Source organism: Lates calcarifer, linkage group LG7_1 (genome assembly GCF_001640805.2).
Source record: "Lates calcarifer isolate ASB-BC8 linkage group LG7_1, TLL_Latcal_v3, whole genome shotgun sequence".
NCBI classification, from domain to species: Eukaryota; Metazoa; Chordata; class Actinopteri; family Centropomidae; genus Lates; species Lates calcarifer.
Genome location: NC_066839.1, coordinates 20,383,422 through 20,389,436, shown reverse-complemented (window position 1 = coordinate 20,389,436; position 6,015 = coordinate 20,383,422).

Here is a 6,015-nt window from a genome sequence, read left to right as displayed (position 1 = left end):
GGAGTAGGGTGGGTGCAGCCCAGCCCCTGCGTGCCTGCTGACAAGTTACTGTGTTGTTTAAAACTTTGTCTTCCGGTTATTCTTTTCAAAATAAACCCATACTACTACACCTCTATTGATCCCGTGGGGAGAAGTGGGTCGTTTCAACACCAAAAAGAGCACACATAGAATATAAACAGTGAATAATTATATTATATTCTTAAAAAGGAGGCTGATCATATGTTAGAATATAACTTACTATAGCTGTTAATGGTTTGTGCCAGAGTCTTTGGGGCCCACCTGCTTTAACATTTCAACTGGAATACTTTATCAGAGTTTAATATGCACACATTCAGAAAAATCAATAAAAAAAAATGCTGCCTTAAAAACATGGGTAAACTTAACTGGAAAAGCAGTTGGTGTGAATACTGTTGAAGCAGTCTTAACTTGAAATTGTGAGTTGAACTAGTGTGCAATGTCTGTCTGACTGATTACAGTCTTTCACTTGCCAGATTTCAGCTGCACAACACCTCCATCTGCCATGTAACATTTCATAATATGTTGTCCGCCTTTGATGTCATATACTCCTTAACTCTTCAAGGTTATAATATTAACTGAACCGTCAGTCAGCAAGGCAGTGGTGTAACAAGTCAGGGTGTCAATGCAAGATGACCAATCACAATTCAACATTTCTTTATTCAAAATTAATTTAGAAATGTACTAATCTTGATATGAAGTATGTGCCTGCTATATGATTATGATTTTTTTTAAATGTATGCTCCTATTCTGCATAATGTCCAAATAAGTAAACATGTAGGGGTTGAGGGTCAGTGGACATCACAATGGACATCCTGCTGACTGATATTGATTGACTGATGAGCAGATTAGAAATGTCTAGTTGCATGATTCCACTACACCCCGAGCCTGTAACATGATGCATTTGCAAGGTGGATGTAACAGTTTATATAAGTAATGTTTTTCCTGCCCAGCAACCACCCATTTATCCTCACCTGATACCAAACATACACATTGGCTCACAACCATCTAAAGGTTAATAAACAGCCAACGTGATCAAAAATGTCTCTGTCTGTCACAGAGTTTATTCCCTCCACAAAGTTTTAGTCTAAATGCTTTTATTTTGAAGACGACCTCCCCCGAAATCCGGTGTGTGCGCGCGCGTGTCTGTCTGTGTGTGCGTGCGTGTGTGTGCTTGTCGCTGCTCCAGCCTGGTTCTCATTGGCTGGAATGGTTAGTGACGCAGAAGAACAGTCAGAATGTATGACTGTAGGGGAAAAAAATCCATGAACAGGTTTGTAGCCTTAAGTTATATACAGTAGAGATACTACTTCAGCTAGGCTACTACTATTTATTTTGTTTATTTATTCAGTCTTCAGGGAGGTTAGAGGTTATGGTCTTGAGCTGGGGACTAGTTGGGTCAGTGTCTTGCTCAGCAGATGCCTACTGGAAACTATTGCTGATGCTGAGCATTGTTTTTTTTTTTCTTTTCTTTTCTTTGTTGTCTGTGTGTGCAGGTGCATTTGCAGTGTCATGGAATTTCATTTTTACTTGAATTATCCATGCAGGTCATTTAGATTCCATGCATGGATATCATTGACCTGTGATATGAGGTTTCATGGTTCTACTGCTTCATATGTATTCATCCCTCAGAGATGAAAGTCTTTATATGTAGTCAAAGAAGTCAGAGACTCTCTAAACACCTCTCTATGAAAACAAAACATTATTTAATTTCATTAAGCCACAGTGTTCCCTTAAAATCCAGTTCATGTAACATCTGTTTTTGAGACTTTGATACACTGTGGCAAATGCTCAAAACAAGATTTGAAGAATTGCTAGTAGTAGTAGTAGTGGTGGTGGTGTTCATTGCATTACAGCACTTTTTTCAACAGAAAACATGGATCTATAGTCATTTATCACTCAGAATATCTGATACATGTTGCATCATATTTGACACACAAGTGCCCATTAAAATGCTTAATTCATCCAAACAAGTTACGAATAGCACAGTAATGTGGTCAAGTCTAAAATCTTCTTTTCTTTCTTTTTTTTTTTTTTTTGGTATTTAAAATTGATATGCCAAATTATTGTAAGTTCATCCTAATTGATAGAAACAGAATTATAATTATCTCTAACATTTAAGTGTTATTGAATAGCAACCAAACTGAACAAATCTGTTGAGTTTAACCATATTTCATTCTTGGTTGGGGCTATGGTAAGAGTCTTAATTCCTCTTTTAATTCTTTGGTCATTACAGCCAGGACAGGAGGAAATCATGATTCACACTGACTGGAATCATTTTACTCATCAATCTGAGAATCACTCATTTCATAGTTTGTTCACTTTTTTCCATTGCTGTGTACAAATACCAGACTTTTCCTTTAAAGACAACAAAGTGCAGTTAACTGATGTAAACCACATGCTGTGGAAACACATATATCACATGAATATGGGAACATTAAAGGAAGATTACTTTTCTATGCCATCTATAGTGACTCTACGTTGGAATTGTTGCCACACATAGTTAATGAAAAGGAAAAACTTAAACATGTAATGAATTGGCATTAAAATAAAAACATCCAATTGTGTAAATGATCCAAATGGAATTTAAATTTTCCTTCCTCAGTCCAGCTGCAGCATTGCAATCAGCCATGTCTCAGTTTCTTTTATATTCACACTGATGAAGCATTTGCTTAAAAAGTGGAATATTTCCAGCACATTATTTTTTTTTTTTTGATCAGAAATATCATACACACTTTGCTTTGATATGCCTTATCTGTGAATTATTAAAGGCATATATTTGAATTATAAATACACTAACTATAAGGAAACAGGCAAAACATGCGCCATGCCCCAGGCTACATCTCTCCTCATCGCATATCATTTCCATGTAGTCTTTCTCTGTTTCCTCCTCTCCCTGCCTATCTCCTCCTTTGTGTTTACCTCCCCCTCCCTCCCCTGCTCTGCACATACCCTCCCACCACCCCAGCCAGCCAATGTGATCTGAATGGAGGCTGATTCAGGGTGTCAGGCCCTGTCTTAAATGTAATAAATTACCATCGAGCCGGGGAACGGTGCATCTCTCCCGACACATCACCAGAGAAGGGGCCGGCGCACCACCATCCTTGACCTCCTCTTCTACCCCTCACCCTCCTCTTTTGCACGCACGCACACACACACACACACATACATTGACACACAGTCCTCACCCTCCAATTCCCCATCTACACCCCCCCACCCCTCCATCGTCAGCCAGCCCTGGTCTGGCTGGCTCTGTCACCCGTCATCCTGTGCCCCAGTGAGAGTCATTAGCATTGTCAGAACTGGCTGGGAAAGGAGGCCAGCAGAGACCTGGGTGGAGGTGTGTCTGTGTGTGTGTGTGTGTGTGTGTGTGTGTGTGTGTGTGTGTGTGTGTGTGAGAGCTGGTGATGTATGCAGATACAGGAAGGCTGATCAATGATAAACAGTGTGCATGTGGCAGGTCTCTGTGTTTGCCTGAGCGTAGCTGCTGTGTGAGCTGAGCTGTGTTGATGAAATGTGGAGAAATGGTGTATGGGTAAAATCTCTGGAGCACAGCTGCTGCTGGGGGTTTGACTCACAGTTAGACTGATCACTGTCTCTGTTCTGATAAAAACAAGACTGTGGTATTTTGAAGGGTTATTCCTTTTTTAATTAATACTTTCAGATTTTTTTTTTTTAACTTTTTGTCATCAGTTGATCAGTGATTGTTGAGATCTGACAGCCTGATAACATCACTACTGTACATCAAAGCAGAGGTCTTCTCAGGTTCCTGTAACCCATGTCAGACCAGAACCAAATTATATTAACTCTAAGCAGCTTGGCATATTGGATAATTCTGCAGCACATGACTTCTGTCCAAGTGTAGCAAAGGTGAAATTGCAGGTGTTGGTGGTGGATGGGTTTATACACAGCCAGTTTTAGTTCCCTCAGAATCCAAGAGTTACAGTAATGTTTACTTTTTAAACTGTAACATCAGTCTTTCCATAACCATGTGCCAACATTTTAAGACCTCTACAGCAGCCAGATGAGCTGACAGGTTGGAAACTAACAAACAGTTGGTCTAGATTTTCTTGGAGGTAAAAGTGACAGTGTCAGGAATGACATCAGTGAAGCTTGTCTGATCTTTGGTTTGTTTACAGCCCGTCTGATCAGCTGACTGCTTGTGTTTCTTGACTTCTTTTTTAGTGATGTTGTCAGGTTCTTTCGAGATATCTCAGCACATGAGATATCCCTCAGGACCGAATCAATGAAATAGGTAAACTCTGTCTCTGTTCAAAGATGGTGTCAGGTGTCAGGTGTGAATGTCCTCCTTGATCTTTCTCTGGTCATCAACTGACTCCTGCTGCATGACCTTTGACCTTTACCTAATGGATGCTGGTTTTGGTCTTGCATTCACAGACAGTTTATGTGTGTCTCTCTTGTCCAGGATCTGTGCTGGATCACTGATGATGATGATGATGATGTCATAAATCACTCCAGTCTTCCTGTCTTTAGGGTGGACCAGGTGGATGGGTTGTGGTAAGTGCTGACTTGTTGTGGCTGGAAGACTCTGGACTAGATGTTGTGACAGCCCAGTTATGTAGAGAGCTGGTTTGTTAGAGTTTTTCCATTTTCCATCCTGGTCTTAAGTCAGGATGATGCCTGAGACCATGCTGGACAGGGGTGTGGATAACCAAACCTGCCATCTACATGGAAACGTGTGAAGATGCAGAACTGTACCTTCCATCATGATTCATTAGAGTCAGCCCTACATCAGCTCCTGCAAGCCCCTCTCTCCCTGACAGTCCTCCCTGGTCTCTCTGTGCAGCAGTGCAGCTGGACCTTCACCTATACTGCTTGTACAGACCTCTGAAGGCAGTAATTGTTGAGCTTTGAAAAAAAGACAGCCTCCATCATTTCCATAAACCATAAATCAGAGCTTGCTTATTATAAATTTCTGAGCTAATGCAGCCTGTACACGCCATTAATCTCTCTGATAATCAATCCTCTGCATGCTATTAGTCATTACACTGCACCCTGAAAAACCTTCGTGACACATATGTGTATCACCTATGTGTCTGTTATGTTTTGTTTTCTGTTCTTTAACAAAGCTTTTCTTTGCATTTTTTCATTTATTTATTTAACTGCCAAATCATGTCGTCTCTAAATGAACTTTTCAATTATCAGAATCCCCATATCTTGGGTTGGGTTGATTACATTAAACTATTTCATAATCAGTGCAGAGCCTCAGTGTCAAATGATCTAAATCTAGTTTGTCACATGCACAATAAAGGCTTGAAATGTATTCTTAGAACAATGATCTGATTTGAAATGTGCTTACTGTCCTCAGTGGTAGCTATGGCCTTGTACACTGTTGCCCATAAAGTTGGAATAAAATATTTTTTACCTCTTCTCATGAAATGATTGTGACAATGTGATTTATTCTTAATAGATAAAGTGTATATCTTCTCTAAACAAAATTGGTAACTGTGACTCAGTATGTAATCACTGCGCCTGGTCAAAGGTGATTGCTGATGTCTATAAATAGGGATAAAAAGAAGAATGTCTGAAAAAAATATTCCAACTTCAGGGGCAAAAAGACTACTCCAGGGATTTGTTACTACACTTCCTCAAAGTTGGACCACTTGCAAGAGACATATTAAGGATGAGGCCAAAATATCCTGATATCTAGTCCTCATATGGGTCACACTCAAAAAACTGTGGCACACATTTCCCAGAATGTAACCAATAGCATACTTTGATTAATTCCTCCCTCTAGCAAAGTGCTTCTTTAAATAATGTAAATAATAATAATAATATTGAGACAATTTTATTATTATGAATCTAAATTGCTGACTAGTTATCACTGTCACACATCACTACACTGTCCTTTTCATTTCATATTACCAACTTGAGTTTGCATGTTTGCATGCAATGAAGTGTGATTTTCAGTATCCATTATCCCATGACATTAAAACTAGACAGAGAACAGAAAAAAAAAAAAAAAAAAATCCTATTTAT